The 17,370-nt window shown below is 39.9% G+C and overlaps 1 pseudogene; it reads right to left on the bottom strand.

Moving 5' to 3' along the window:
• Positions 1–17,042, bottom strand: part of LOC714722 (transmembrane protein 132B-like) — a 41,974-nt pseudogene extending 24,932 nt beyond the window's left edge.
• Between the last annotated feature and the right edge of the window lie 328 nt (positions 17,043–17,370).

Genomic DNA, 17,370 nt, shown 5'->3' with positions numbered 1-17,370 from the left:
ATACACATATATATGTGTATATATACTGTATAGGAAAACAAATCATTATAATGGCAAGGATGTTTTATTTTTAATAACAACTTTATAACACCATTGATGTTTATACCAAAATATGTTCCTAATTTACTGCCAAAAGTAGGATTTGCTGAAATGGTTTATTAAAGCATTTCGTAATTGTTTGATTTCACCTGCCAATAGAAAGATGTCTAAGGAGAACAGCTTACTGCATTTTATTTCTTTGATTAAAACTGTAATAATTTCATACATTTATAAAAGGGCATGAATTAGCTTATTAGTAATAATTTAAAATTTCAATAAGAATGCACATCTTGTTGCTGAGCATTCAAAGTGCATGAATCATCACACTAAAAAATTAATATATATGCTGATAAAATGGAGTAAGTGTAAGACGGGTGTGGTGGCTCATTCCTGTAATACCAGCACTTTGGGAGGCCAAGGCAGGTCGATCACCTGAGATCAGGAGATCGAGACTAGCCTGGACAACATGGTGAAATCCCATCTCTACCTAAAATACAAAAATTAGCCAGATGTGGTGGCAGGCTCCTGTAATCCCAGCTACTTGGGGGGCTGAGGCAGGAGAATTGCTTGAACCTGGGAGGTGGAGGTTGTAGTGAGCCAAGATCGCACCTGGGTGATAGAGTGAGATTCTGTCTCAAAAGAAAAAAAAAAAAAAAAGGAATGGAGCAAGTGTAATAAAACAGTTTAAATGCTGGTGCTTAGCTGTCTCTCCCTACTTCATTACCTTCGAGTTTGACATAGATATTTATGGAATGATAACGAGTAGACTCTGAAAACTTTCCTAGGTACCCTAGGAAAGCACAATGGAAAAAGGAATTTTAAAATTTTAATGGCCTAAAGGCATCAGTCTAACCAATTCAATATTCACTTGAAATTTAGTTCTAGAGAGAAACGTACCATCATTAAAGCAGCTATGGAGAAAATGAATGTTAGGCAACTAACTTGTTGGACTAACACTTTATATTAACAATTTAGTTTCATTAAGAGTATCTATTGATCAATCTCCAAAATATTACTCTGTATACATTAGCTAGAAAATATTTTCCATAGTTGTATAAGAAATAATAGAACACAAGACTCTAGTAATTTTACATGTTGTGTCAAAAACGGAATTTTAAATATTTTTAAATATTTTTATTCACTGTCCAACACCAAGTACAGCCAATGGTTCGACTCCAAAATTAGACAGTAAGGTTCCTTATCTTCCATGGGTAATATACAGAAAGTGAGGGTTATGTTTGAAGAAAAATATTGTTTTTATTTATGTTTTCACTGAGCTTTTCCTGTCAACTTAGGTCACATTGACGACGTTAGTTTATTTTCGTTCACTACAATCCTGTGATGTGAAACTGGCTTGTATGTTTACTCTCATTTCACTGATAAGTAAAGGCTCAGAGAATTTAGAAGGTTTGCCTACTCACCCATCTCACAAATGACCTTGGAAAAACCTGATTCCCAAAATCTCTTGGGCCCAAGCCTTAAGTCTGCAGAGGCATCACATGGCCGTGATACGAATTTTGCTCCTTAGAGCTGCCTTCTTCAACAAGGCCACTAGATTCCTTGAAGTCAGACATGCGTGAACTGTGAATGTGTCTAAATGTCCCAGTCCACACTTTATGAGTAGCCAAGTGCAGCCAATATCTTATTACGCAGACAGCTGCACTCCCTGGGCTCAAGGTATCCTCCCACCTCAGCCCCCTGAGTAGCTGCTCCTCACTCTTAAAGACCCTTTGACCACATCAGGTCAGGTCAGCCCGGAATCCAGGATAATCCCCTGATTTTAAAGTCAACTGATTAGCAACATGAATCCCATCTTCAACCTTGATATCTCTTTGCCATGTAATGTAACACATTCACAAGTTTTGGGTATTGGGATACATACGTCTTTAGGGGAGTCGGTTCTTACTTTGTTTACCACAGGAGATAACTAAACCTTCCTGTTAGTCATTTCATTTTGCTGCTTGGCAGTGGAGCATGGCTCATTTGATTCAGGGCCACTCCTGTGCTCTGTCCCTCAGTGACAAGCCCTGTGCATTGACCAGTCTCAGGCCCAAGACGGGGGTGGTCATGCAGCCATCCTCCTAGCTGCAGTGTTTGTGGAAGGATGAACACATAGTCTAGGCAGAGGTTCCTGAGTTCTTCCTTGGGATTTTCCCATCTAGGGCTGATAGGAAAGACCCCTTCTTCCTCCCTGATAGACTGTACTGCTACAGTATGAGTTCAGGACTTCCTGTACTCACCTTTCCTGTGGCTTAGAAAGAACATGTCTGCAGTGCAGAGAATGGAATCAAATTATAGAAACAAAGAGGGAAGAAAGATCAGGAGAAATAAGAAGAATGCTGTCTGGTGATGTTGAAGTCCCAGAATCCAAGGGAGTCTGTTCTCTTGGCAGATCAATTTGTGCATAGCATGGCTTCATGACAAAATAAATTGCCCAGTATGGCTTAAACTAGATTAGAGTGAGCTTTCCTGATTTTCAACCACAGTCCTGAGAAATCCAAACAGAATATCAAGTTTATTTGTTGCGGAACATCAGAGTTGCCAGGAAAAGCTAGAGAAATACTGTTCTGGGGCATGATGAAAAAAAAAAAAAAAGAACAATCTCAAGGGAGGATTTCATTGTCTTCTAAGACTAGCGAAGCAGGGATTAAATCCTCACTCAAACTCTTGAGAAATAGTTTAGATAAAATAATCAAATGCTTATTTTCTACCTTGGTTTTGGGAATCAATGTCACAGGCAAAGCATTGGCATTAGAACTAGACCTTGGCTGGGTACAGTGACTCTTGCCTATAATCCCAGGATTTTGGGAGGCAGAGGCAGGTGGATCACTTGAGGCCAGGAATTTGAGACCAGCCTGACCAACATGGCAAAATCCCATCTCTACTAAAAATTTAAAAATTTGCCAGGTGTAGTGGTACGCACCTGTGGTCCCAGCTACTCAGGAGGCCGAGGCACAAGAGTCCCTTGAAACCAGGAGGCAGAGGTTGCAGTCAACTGAGATTGTGCCACTGCACTCCAGCCTGAGTGACCAAGCAAGACTCTGTCTCAAAAAACAAAACAAAACAAAAAAACACCTAGATCTAGCAGGGGACACAAGACAATGCAAATTCATGAGCTCAGAAATAAGTCTCTGCTCTGCTGGAAAAGATACTTACTGGCAGAGAAATGAAAATGCTTACAGTATGAGAACTGGGCCACAGGAGGTGGGTTTGAGTCCCAACCACTCCCATCATCACTGTATGATGTAAACTGTGCACCTAAACTCTTAGTTCACTCATTTCCACACCTGCAAAATGATGATAATGTCAAAAAATAATTTACAAAATTGTTGGGGAGCAATGAGAGTTAATTCCCCCAAAATATTGCTTAGAACAACCATCTTAGAGTTGGCACATTTTGGGCACTCCGTAATGCATTGGTTTTTAATCATCACTATTATTATCTACACAATCCCAATTTTTACTAGATTGATTCCCAAGCATGACTCTGCTCTCTTCTACCCTTGTTATTATTATTGCTATTTTTCATTTGACAAGCTACCCAATCAGGTAGATGAGTAGAGCAGTCATCAGCCACAAGCCAGGTGTTCAGAGAATCCAACATCCACATCAGAAGCTAAAGACTTTATTCGACATAAGCTCCTTAGCTTCTCATTCATTCTCTCTTTACACAACCGGATAGACAGGCACATGCCTTTGTTGAGCTTTTATTCTGCCTTGGAAATCAGATAGTCAGTCCCAGGTTGTCATCGTTTTTCATTTCTCTCATTATACCCACATGCTGGGGAATCCATTGACTTAAAACACTCCATTTCTTGAGCCAATAATTATTAGTAATGCCAAGGGAAAAAAACACTAATCACTTTTTTCTTTATGGTGCTTAGGGAAATTTTATTTTTATTTTTATTTTTCTCCTCTATTGTGTTTACAGTATACCTGTTTTTAATAGTCTCTCTGAAATAACAGTTACGGAAATACTATTATAAAAAAGTAAACTGCTGTTGCTGAAAAGAATTTTATGACAAAGTTAGAAGGCAAGAAGTTGCATATGCACATCCCAAATGGCCTTCAGAGCAACAAGCAAACCCTGCTCTATAGGCAGCTGTGCTGTGTTGAAGTTTAATCTGTATTGATACGGTTTGGCTCTGTGTCCACACCCATATTTCACATCGAATTGCAATCCTCAATGTTGGAGGAGGGTCCTGGTAGGAGGTGATTCAATCATGGAGGTGATTTCTAATCATTTAGCACCATTCCCCTAGTGCTGTCTGTGATACAGTTCTCAGAAGATCTGGTGGGAAAAAAGTGAGTGACAGCTGGGCGTGGTGGCTCACGCCTGTAATCCCAGCACTTTGAGAGGCCGAGGTGGGCAGATCATGAGGTCAGGGGATTGAGACCATCCTGGCTAACATGGTGAAACCCCATCTCTACTAAAAAATACAAAAAATTAGCTGGGCCTGGTGGTGGACTCTCGTAGTCCCAGCTGCTTGGGAGGCTGAGGCAGGAGAATGGTGTGAACCCAGGAGGTGGAGCTTGCAGTGAAGCGAGATCGCACCACTGCACTCCAGCCTTGGTGACAGAGCGAGACTCTGCCTCAAAAAAAAAAAAAAAAAAAAAAGGATGTGGCACCTTCCCCTTCTGCCTCTCTTTCTTTTCTATCGGTCATGTGGAAACATGCCTGCTTCTGCTTTGCATTCCACTGTGATTGTAAGTTTCCTGAGGCCTCCCCAGAAGCAGAGGCCTGTGTAGTCCACAAAACTGTGAGCTAATTAAACTTCTTTTCTTTATAAATTACCCAGTCTTAGGTATGTCTTGGTAACAGTGTGAGAATCACTAATATATGTAGCCACGGGAAGTTATGTACCATTCCAGCCTTCCCGTCAAAGCAGCATTAGAAACCATTCATGGGCAAGTTTCTGGCCCCTCTTCTCGTGGCAAGTGAATTTTGCTTTATATAAAAGAAGATGAAAAGCTTGGTGTGTGTTGTGTGTCTGTTACTCGCAGCATCTCATTACTATCTGCCCCTGTGCAAGTCTTGAAGACCAGATTATCTATTCCAGGTACCTACTCTAGTGTCCCACATTCAAACCTTGTTACTTGAACCATCAAGTAGGGTTGTGATGGGGATCTCTCAAGTGTCCTGCTCTGCATCCAATCTTTTTCAAAGCACTAGATGGAGACCAGCAAGAAGGAGATGGTCAGTATACACAAACTTCCCTTGCGTCTGTGGTGCTTAGGGATTCTTCCCTATCATGCAATTCTACACTTGACCATCAAGGATCATTAAGATAGCTGCCATTTTCTACTAACAAATTTCTCTGTCAGCTTTCCCTCGGTAGTCTGACTGACTGTGGAATATGGAAGGATGGCATCCCATTGTCTCATACAACAGGAAGTCCGGAGATTGGTGGCTCCCAAATGGTTCAGTAGCTCAGTGATGTCACTTCCTGTCTTTGCATTCTGCCATATTAAGAATTTTTCCTTTGTGAGGTTGAACTTGTTGCCTCGCGGCTACAGGATACTGATCTAAGCAGATGGATAAAGGACTCTTTGCTACCAAGGCACATGTTATCCAGAAATAAAATATTGCCCAGAAGCCCCCGCAAGCTTTCCCTTGCATCTCGTTTGCTGGAACTGGGTGACCTGCCAGTCTCTTAACCAATTAGAAAGATATAATCATGACCAGTTTAAATTTGAGGATTGGACAAAGGAGGGAGGCTTACTTCCTTGAGGGCAAGAGTTTAGTGCCTACAAAATACAAAATCAGAATTCAATGAGCCAGAATGGAAAGGGGTGAGAGAATACAAAAGCAGGTCTACGTATAGCCTATCAAGGTAAAGAAACAATGTCACAGATACATGAAAGACTCCTGCATGCCACTTCTTAACCTCATTACTTTCCTTATCTTTTCAGCAGCAAATGGTTATTCCCTAAAGTGAATAACATTGTAGAATTTACCAAAAATTTAGGGCAGTATTTGAGTTAGATGTAGTAATGAGGGTTTTTTTCCAGGGTTTCAGAATCACCAAAGCTGTTGTTGGTCCATTTGTTGATTATGAAGATCTTTCAAGTAGGGTTTATTTTTTTCAAAGAATGTTTCTTCAGCGTGACCACTGCCCTGAATGTAGCAATATTATTCCCCTTTTTAGGACTTTTCAGCATGGGATGAATTGTTAATCTAATATTGTTGATTTTATTCTCTGCTTCTTTATTTTTCACAGCTATTTTTTTTTTGTGCTTCATTTGAGATACTTCTTATTGCTATGTCCTCAAGTTTACTAATCTTTGATTTTGTAATAGCTATTGTGCTGTTAAGCCCAGCCCATGTCATTTTCTTCTTAGTCATTGTAATATTCTTCTCTAAAGGTTTGTTTTGTGTCTTTTAAAAATTCCTTTCATGTATCTACTGAACCATTACCTTCTCAAACATATGAGCTCTATTAATGATAACTGTTTTAGTACCTTTTCCTGCTTGTTCCATCATTGGTGTCATTCTTCCTGCCAGACCGTGTAAAGGTCACATTGATGTTGTGGGATTTTCTTATTGCATAAATATTCATGCACTTTTCTATGAGACAATTTGGCCTTTTTAATACTTGTTTTTAAGCTTTGTTATTAAGGACCTAGGCTTACTTTAGCTTAGTGTCAATTTGGCCCCACTACGAATGCACTATCTTTCTTAATACTCAACCTGATGCCCCACGTAGTATTCAGTTTCTCCATTTTCATGGTGGAAACACAAACCATTTCTGACACTGTGTGAGAATAATATTTTCCCCTGCATCTCTCTCATTTTTAATATACTAGTCACCGTTATTTTATTTAAGTTCTTATACTAACTCTGTAAGATATGAACTGTCATTCCCAGTTTTCAATTGATACATAATAGCTGAGCATATTTGGGGGGTACATGTGATATTTTGATATATGCATACAATGTGTAATGATCCAGTCAGGATAATTAGGATGTCTATTACCTCTAACAATTTCTTTCCTTACTTTAGGAATATTCAAATTTTTCTAGCCATTTTGAACTACACAAGAAATTATTGTAAACTATAGTCACCGTACTGTACTAAATACCAGATCATATTATTTCTAATTGTATATTTGTACTTATTGACCAACCTCTTCTTCATCCACTCTTTCCCTCTCACCCTTCCGTCCTTCCCACAGCTCGGACCATTTCTCTGTATTCATTCATTGATTAGCACTTAGCTGAAGACTTGAAAAGAACTCTCTGTGGGAATGAGAAATGTCTCTTCTCTCCCTGTAAAACAAAAACAGAAACAAACAAACAAAAACCACCTCTTTTGTCTATGGTATCCTATGAGCTCCAGCTGCCTTGGTCTCTTTGGATTTCCATGTCTATCTTCTCAAATCTGAAAACTACTGAGCGCTGCTTGGATTCCCCTCTCTGTGTTGTGCCTTGGTAATGTTCTCCAGGAAATAAGCTGGATTAATGATAGGACTCAATTAATTTGCTTTCCTTATCATAGGCATTAATATACTGCACCATCTAATGCCCAACGACTAAAAGCAGTTGTTTTATTTTATTTTAGCCTTTTTTTTTTTAGTTATTGCAAGTAAATGGTTACATTTAGTCCATGTTATTCCATCTTGACCAGCTACTGACACATCTCATGAGCTTCTTTATTTTTTATCATTTTGTCCCTGACTTCTGGAGATTAAAAGACATCATCAGCACATGCACATGTTAGCTTAGAAAACGATCTAGGCACTCCTAATTCATTAAATGGTTGCCACAAAAGGGATCAAGACCTGTTTGCCTTGGTAAAGCCTGACATATGGTGCCAATGTGCTTCTTGCATCCTTTGGATCCTTTGGATCACTGCTAACACAGAGCCTGCTGCTCATAGAAGCATTTTTAATTATGTGCCATTGACACAAACACTGAAATAACAAGCTTAAGTGTTCAGGGTTTGCACAGGAAATTCTTCAAAGGAAAAAGAGAAAGAAAAGGTCTATAGGATTCACAGTTTCCAAAGTTTTGTTGAAGAATATTTGTGTAAAGAACTACATTGAAAACACTTGGCAGAAGCATGCTAATGCTGCCCACAGCCAAGAAAAGTTGAATTTTAAAACTTACACTCTAGTGAATACCTCCAAAGAGAAGCCAGGCAATTGATCATCGAGCCAGGCTCACATGGTTCATGGAGGCAAGCTGGTGCAGAGTAATCCCCTAAATATTATAGGATGATTCAACAGAATCCACTCCTTTATTGGACTTTGAATTCATTCTACCATGGGGAAAGCTATTTGGAATCCATGGACATAAAAGTCTTTGTCCTGAACAGCCTGAGATGTTGAGCTCCCAACTCTCACCAGTGTTGTGAAGACATTATAGTTACTCCGTACTTTAAACAACACTTATATATAAAATCTAGATTCACACTAGTGATAAATTACAATAATGCTATTCATTACATGTAAATACATTTAATTAACAATTATGCGATAGGCTTAATTTTCAAGACCCATTATATACACAGAGAATCTTATGAGGTGCTAGTGAAAATAAATAAGCAGTAGTTAAAAGCAAAAATCTCTGCAGGGACAGGCCAGGTAACATCAATCAGAGAAGCAGATCTGCTGTTATTTAATTGGCAATGTAGGGTGTGCGCCTAGCTGGGATTAGAATGTCCATTCCTAGGGGCAGCCAGCACTCACTGCAGGATGTGGCACCAGTGTGTGTGTGTGTGTGTGTGTGTGTGTGTGTGTGTGTGTGTGCATTTTAAATTGTGGTAAGAACATTTGACATAAGATGTATCTTCTTAATTTTTAAAGATATACCTACAGGCACAATGTTGTACAGCAGATCTCTAGAGCTCATTCATCTGGCATAACTAAAAGTCTGCACCCATTGAATAGCAGCTCCACATTTTCTCCTCTCCCCAGCCCCTGGCAGCCACCATTCTGCTCACCGCTTCTGTGAGTTTGACAATTTTCGATATTCCTTGAATATAAGTGGAATCTATGCAGTATCTGTTGTTCTGTGGCTTATTTCACTTAGCATTATAGAGCTTCTAATTTTTCAAGACAAGTTGGAAATAGAGCCTTTCATTGAAATCTGCAAACTTTTCAATTTCAGCCAGCAATTATGAATGAATTATTGATGCATATATCAATGCTTTACTGACCAAAACAAGCCGTTCTCATAAGCTGCTGCTTAGAACCTAAAGAAACTTGACAATATGACTCCAGATGCCAGGGGAAAGAAAAAGATATGGGTTTGTTTGCTTGTTTAACTCTAATAAATTAACTGGTACAAATCTAGGCCTCATTGTCATCATGGTGCAAACATTATTAAAAGTGCTTGTTGACTTCTCAGAAATAGAAAATTGGTTCATCTACCTCAAATATATTTACAGTTACTTTACTTCCTTTTATATGTTTCTTTTCTGTGTGTGTGGTTAAGAGTGCTTCAACTCTGTTAGCAAATTTCCAACATAGAATACGATTATGAACTGTGTTTCTTATGTTGTACTTTGGACTTCTAGACTACATTTTTAGCCTTTTGTTACTATCGAATATTTTATGATTTCATTGTGAATTAATTTATTCATTTTTCTCTTTGTCATCTCCAAAGTATTGATTTTCCAGTGATGTTCTTGTACAACAGACATCCTTTTATGTGGCACTCTAAACCGGCAAGCCTCCCAGTTTTCCTCCTCTCTTATTAAATATTGTCATGGACTTTTCTCTTCTCTCTTCTGGCCAAATCCCATGTCAGCTCATCTCCACCCTTGCCTCATTCACTTGGGTATGCACAATATGCCGAGGTTTTCATCTCCATTCATCTTTTGTGTCTGCTTTACATTTATTAGGATCACCACTGGGCTACATCTTTTCTGATGACAGCCCTGGCAGTGTTGGGTTTGCCTCCTTTCAGGTTAGAAAGCCCAGCTTTAATGAAGCACCCCATTTCCCAAGAATTTTAGCATAATCCTAGCAAAATCTTTGCATGGAGTTCTCCAAAGACCACCAGGATAGCTAAGTAGTAGAAACGAGAGTTTCATTGGTGGTATCAGTTTGCAAATCAGGAAGAAATATCTCTGGCATGTGCTAAAGGTGCTCTCTCTCAGAAGAAGGAAAGAGTAGGTTGGCTTTTATACCTCACACAGTGGAGTCATATATATACAGAAGGTTTCCAGGAAAAGCTACACATATTTATGCAGGGAACTGAGTGCACGCACAATGGGTAAGCATATATGTTACATATATCCATGTTCACTTTGGAGAGGGGTTTTAGCATTCAAATGATATGGAATTTGGCTTCTTACATCAGAAGGTAAATTATAGGGCTTGATGACAGTTTGACAGTTTATGTGCAGCCTCTATAAACCAGCTTAAAGTCTGCAGTTGCTTACCGGAAGATAATGTTTGTAAGGCCAGTCCTCTGTCCAATCAGAGTTGTAGAGGTCTGGGTTATAAATCAGAGTTAAGTACAACACTGATTGAATTTGCCTGAGAGCTCCTACAGTTAGGGAGTTTAATGATAGTGTGGTCTTTTTTGGAGCCCTAGGAATTTAGGAAGTTGCCAGGCCAGCCAAGCCCTGAACTGTGGAACCGTAGGTAACTTTTGTTTCATTAACATTAGGGTCATCTTAGTTGATAAAGGGGTATCTAGGTTGGTCTCTCAGATCACAGTGGTAAAATTTGGATATGTACATTTCTGAACTACTCACTTTGGCCAGGAAGATGGAGTGCTGGCTGGCAATGTTTCATCTATGGCCACCCTGGAATCCAGCCCTTCAGAAGTCATGGGGTATTAGAGGAGTTGTTCGCAAAGAGAAACAGGAGGAAATGTATATAAGGAGAGAATATTAAATGCTTACTTCACCATGCCCAATCTCTATAAAGAGGTCATATTATGCAGGATAAAAGATGCTGGGGAATGAGAAGATTTCATATTTATATTGCATATAGGCATAGTTCTAGGTACCATGCATATATTAGCTCATTAATCCTCTTAAAAATGAGATGGGTGACATTATTGTCCTCAGATTATACATGAGGACACTGAAAAATGGAAGGGCTAAACACTTTGCCTAAGATCACACAGGTAACATATGGTAGACCTGGGGTTTGCACTCAGGAGATCTGGCTCTAGGGCTCATGCTCTTACCCACCACTGTCTCTAATACAGGGACCATGGTTCCTGTTCTAGACACTAACCCTGGGACCTCCAGCAAGTCAATCACTCCAAATGGCAAAGCCCTCTTACGAAAGCATGATAGTAATTGCTCAGCCAACTTCATGAGATTATTATAAGAATACAATTCAACAGTCACACTCAGTCGATAAATAAATATTGATGTCACCAAGCGATGTCTGACACTAGATGCCCAGGTGAATGAATAAGGACATCACCTTGTTCATTCGTAATGTGCAAAACAGAATAAAAATGTAAGACAGTATGCTTTTTTCCCCTTTGCTCTTGACAAGCATTCCTTTGGTTCCTTGGATATCCGTCCACAAGGGTCAGTTAACTAAACTGGGACAGTATTTCCAAAGTGAATTGAAGACATAAAGAAGCATCCTTTCTCCTTCAGTGCTCACTAGGGGTCATGATTGAGCAGGGTTCAGCTGTAACTGGACTTCTTTTACCAGACTTTATAAGGTGCTCTTAGTCACATCTACGGAGGCTGTCAAATTCTCTCTCTCGACATCTTGACAATTGCACTGATATGTAATATAGCACATGGACATTCTGAAGCAAGGCTGACCAGTAGTCATCTGATCAGTGGATTAAATATGGCCACAGAAATGGCAGAGAAGACAGGCCAGCCTTCCAGGGTAGCTGTTTGTAAGTGCTGGTGGTTCCCACTGTTTTGGTCCCATCTTAGAACGCTATTCTTTCTAGTAAAGAGATTGTTTTTACAATGAAGACAGCAAGGGTTGCAGGAAACTAAGTTTTTCCTAACTCAAGAATTGACACTAGCTGACATTTGACAAAGTCTTGACCTATTCTTTGAAAAGTGTGTGTGTGAGCTCCCTGCAAGGTGTTGGCAATTAGCCTGGAAGCCCAGGTGGACATATTTGCACTCTCTCCAATTCCAGAGATACCTGACTCCTCCTTCATTCTGCATGCTTATCTGGAATCATAGAAGCTCTCAGTTGTTCTCTGCTTGTGACATGCAAAGTAATGCCACCCCCACCCCATCCCAAATATTTCCATGTCCTAATCTCCATAGCCTATGAATTTGTTAGTTTGCATGGAGAAAGTAAGGATGCAGATTGAATTAAGGTTGCTAATCAGCGGACATGGATGATATGGTTTGGCTGTGTCCCCACCCAAATGTCATCTTGAGTTGTAACTCCCACAATTCCCACATTTTGTGGGAGGAATGTAGTGGGAGGTAATTGAATCGTCAGGGATTCAGTTACCTCCCTGGGTAATTGCCTTCTAGGGAAAGAGCACAGGGTCTTTCCCGTGCTCTCTTCACATGCTGGAGATCTGACGGTTTAAGAAACAGGAGTTGCCCTGTGCATGCGCTCTTTTTTCCTGCTGCCATCCACATAAGATATGACTCGCTCCTCCTTGTCTTCCGCCATGATAGTGAGGCTTCCCCAACCACGTGAAACTGTGAGATCTCCACTAAACTTCTTTCCTTTGTAAATTGCCCAGTCTTGGGTATGTCTTTATCAGCAGCGTGAAAATGGACTAATACAATGGAGATGCAGAAATTATCCTGCATTACTCAGATGGGTCGAATGTAATCACAGAAGTGCTTATAAGTGGACACAGGAGGCAGAACCAGAGAGATGATAGCATGAGAAAGACTCTGGCTGACTTTGCTGACTTTGAAGACAGAGAAGGGGTCCATAGGCCAAGGAATCTGTGCAGCCTCTAGAAGCATGGAAAGGAAAGGAAAGAGATTCTTCCATAGAGCCTCCAAAGGGAACTTGGCTGCAGACTGCTTTATTTTAGTCCAATGGGGCTGACTTCAGACTTCTGACCTCCAGAACATTTTGAGTGGCTTTATTTTAGTAATCTCTCTGATCTGTGAAATGAGGATCATGTTAGAGTCTGACCCATAAAATGATTTGAAAGGTCAAGTGAGATGTGTGGAGGAAGCGCTGAGCACAGTGATTGGCACAAGGTAAAAATTAATATCAATAACTATAGTCATCATCGCCATCAACATCATTATAAGAAATGAGATGCCCATAACTAATTTAGACCAAGTGCATTATTTCACTTTTTGGAATGTTGGGATGTGGTTTTAAAGGTCAAATTCTTTCTTTCATTGAGAGTATGGCCAATTTTGTTATGAGCTTAACTCTAGAGGGAATAAAAAACTTACATTGGTACATTTTTTAATTCTGAAGAGTTGACAGATTGGGAGCTACATGTATTCTGGGACCACTTTATAATTGTTTTTAAGTGCTGAGTTTTAAGTTTTATTTGTTTTTGAGCTTCTTCTTCCAGGAATATAAATAATCATTCTATTATTTACTTGTTTTTCTATCTCCAAAGATGGGCAGGATGAGTTGCAACATAAGGACTAAGCTAGGTGGTTTTAAAGTATTGGCCTGTTACTCCCATGTCTTAAAAATTCACTCGAAGTCTTGAGCAGAGTGGGTTAGATGGAAAGCCTTCCAGTTTTAGATGCTTATGGATTTATGAACTGAAATGAACCTCCAAGATCCAGACTGGAAGATGGGCTTCTGAGATGCTGGAGCTGGGGCAGAGCAGCTGATCAGGGACCACTAGACCTGATGTCCCCTGATCTTGGTCCAAGAAGCAGGAGCCCCTGATGTTTCTAAATATTTGCTTAAAGGGAAGCATATAGGTTAATGATACAGATCCTTTTAGAAACGTAAATAAACCTTTTCTAAAACAGGATTTCTTCCAGCACTATAGGGAATCAAGATTCCATGCCCAGCAACTTCCTCCCCTCGCCGTCAGAGTCCTGATTCTGTCACTTCTGCTGAACTCTCTTAATTCTACATGTCAGATCAATGTGTGTTTCTTTTCTTCTTGTGATGCCACCAAGAAGTTTGTGAGGATGGAATGTGACCTAGATTTGCATTTATTTGTCTTCTTATTTGTGCCATAAATGAATGACATTTGCATGTGAGTTGAAGCTAACTCTTAAATATTTTTAGTTGCATGACAAACACAACCACGGAAATTGTCTGACATTACATTGGAGAGACAGCTGGACCCTCTGAGAGATTCAGGTCTCATCGATCTCTTTAGCTTCACTACCTCTCATGGTGTCTGTCCGGTGAGCTATATGTTTTCAGCAAATGTCAACTGAAAGGATGAATGGATGACATCCTCATGGCCAAAGTAAAAGTGCTGCAGGAACTCAGTGAGCATCAGTCTTCCTTCACATCCTACCTCTTTCCACTCAATCCTATCCCACATGAATTTGTGGAGCAAATATTATTTGCAAGGCATTGCTGTTTTTGATGCTGGCTGGGTGTGTTATAACCTATTCATTCGTTGGCCTGTTGGCCTGTCCTTATTCTCAAGATGGCATGTCCAGGAGAGCAGGGACCTTGACAATCTTGTGTATCATCATCACTCACCACCCTGCCTGGCACTTAGAAGATATTTTATAAATATCCAATAAGTATTATTGAAATGAAAAGCATGTGTTCCCTGCCCCTAAGGAGCCCATGTGATCTATCAGTAGAGAATATCAGTGCCGGAAGACGATGCCTACCATTGGGGATTAACAGGGATCTTGGAGTCAAGTGTAATTGGGTTCCAATTCTGGCTCTGCCATTGCTCCCTGGGGTATCTTTGCAAATTCTACCATTTAAGGTAACCTTGGTATCAGACCTCTTCTTTTTGTAGCTGTTGCATATTAACCCAGGAAATTCACTGCTATTTAAAAGCCAGTGATTTTCTCCAGAGGTGACCTCAGATTCTATTTCTAGGAAAGGAGCTCCCTGCATATTTCCAGGCAAGCAGCAGGTAACTTTAAATTTCCTCTGAGAGCACATCTGTCAGAAGACACTCAGCCTTGCCTTACTCATCACAGACTAAGTTTGGAAACAAGATGTTTCCTTGGGTGTAGGGAAGGCTTTCAAATGTGAAATCTCTTTTATGATTCTTTAGCATCTCATTAGTGCCTAGTGCAGCCGAAACTGAAAGCTGAAAAACTGAATTCTTGCAGAGAGAAGTTGGCAGGCGCTACCGTCAAGGTGACCATAATTGTACTTTTCTTAGTCTTATGGAAGCAAGAGTATATCCCCTGCTGATAACATATGATAAGCTTCTGGGACTCTAAGAAGCCACAAATTATTGATAAACAATACAATTACTAACACATAAATACATTAGCCCACCACTTATCCAGAACTGTATATGTTTATACATCACATTATAGCCACACTATGTAAGTCATAGCTGTGTTCTTCCTTCCTGTGAAGACATTCACAAAAACTTGGCAAGGAGAAGAAGTCATGCTTTCCAGGTGATATAGTTGGAAGGAGAAAGGCATTTTGCAAGTTTAGGACTGGCGCATCATCAGCTAACTAGTTCCTTTGTGGAGAAATAGAGGAGGGATATTCATTACTATTTCATAAGGGCAACCCCAGGCCCTGTGGCTCTACATGATCATGCTGAGTGGCACTTCATTAATGGCCAGTGGTGAATAGAGTTGGCTCTGGAGCTAGAAAGCATAGTGGGACCCCTGGCTTCACCATGCTCAAACCATGTGGCCTTAGGTGAGTTACTTAACCTCTCTGTGACTCTGTGTTTCTCATCTATAAGTGGTGTCATAAGTAGCATTACCTAACTCAAAAGCTTGTGTGGATGAAATGAGCCAATACCTCTAGTGTGCTTAGCATCTGGCACTTAAGAGCTCACGAAATGCTAGCCATTCAAAATCATTAGTTTGACTGCAATATCCTAAAGAAGAACCACATACATTTCATGATAGTAACTGTCTTGGTACATTGCCCTACACAAAGAAGGTAATCAATATATATATATTTAGAACAAAAACATCTCATGAAATCTGAAGAAGACTTGGATCCTAATCCCTAAAATATCAAGACAGGTCTTCATCCAGTAAAACCTGTTCAACAAAGATGTTCTGATGATGTACACTAATTACTGATATCAAAGATCATGTTAGGATTTTTCACACATACTCACATGTTATTATTAAGCTACATCTGCCACATTATCATGATGCAAAGTAATTGTTGGACCTAATTACAGAATTTACATTCATCCATACTGATTTTACTCCACTAGGCACAAGGTTCCAGACTGCCGATGATTTTTTTTTCCAAATTCTAGATTCTAATACATTTCTTTCTCTATTACCCAGAAGGCATACAGTCCTGAGACACACAAAATATAGTATATTTTCATATTACCATAATTTATATTATCACTTCAATTGATTATATAGGCAAAGGCCTTTAGTTAATGCACAGTCTCTACTATATAAAATAATTTCTTAGATGTGATTTGTAGGGATCTTTAATAATCCTTTTAAGATCTTCCCTGGAGACCAGGTGTGGTGGCTCACACCTGTAATCCCAGCACTTTGGGAGGCTGAGGCAGGCGGATCAACCCTGACCAACATGGAGAAACTCCATCTCTACTAAAAATACAAAATTAGCCAGGCATGGTGGCACATGCCTATAATTCCAGCTACTTGGGAGGCTGAGGCAGGAGAATCGCTTGAACCCGGGAGGTGTAGGTTGCAGTGAGCTGAGACCACGCCTTTGCACTCCAGGCTAGGCAATAAGAGTGAAACTCCATCTCAAAAAAACAAAAACAAAAACAAAACAAACAAACAAAAAATACCTTCCCTGGAAATCACACCAAATTTCCTGCACTGTTGAAGAGTGATGACACCATGAACAACGATCTTATACAGGATGCTAATAAGTGCTTCACACTTTTGGAGGTGCCTCATGATGATTTCAAAGTAATGCAAAGAAGAAAACACTCTTTGGAATTCTCGAGTCATTGTGGAGTCACGGTATAATGTGTTATTCATGTACGCATTAAAATTATAACAAGCACATTGCAGCTAATTAATTAGACTCCCTCAATTTACATAGGTCCCAGGATAAGCAACAGAATTGGCTATCTCCCAGCAAAGTATTAACATTGCTCAGAACATGGTGGCCTGCAGACCACAGGGGTTTCCCCTGGACAACAGGCTAAACTGTAACCTCCTGTCATGGTGTGCTGAGGAGAAACCCCCATCTTCATGCAGTAGCAGAAGTGATAGTTGAGCCGAGGGCTACTGTCTTCCAAAGTGATATATTTAGCAGGCTAGTAGGGGATAATGTAAATAAAGTCATATGGATGAAATTTGTATT

This window comes from Macaca mulatta, chromosome 11 (genome assembly GCF_049350105.2).
Source record: "Macaca mulatta isolate MMU2019108-1 chromosome 11, T2T-MMU8v2.0, whole genome shotgun sequence".
In the NCBI taxonomy this organism is placed as follows: Eukaryota; Metazoa; Chordata; class Mammalia; order Primates; family Cercopithecidae; genus Macaca; species Macaca mulatta.
Note: the sequence above shows the minus strand (reverse complement) of the source record. Positions and strands in the feature narration are given on the sequence as shown.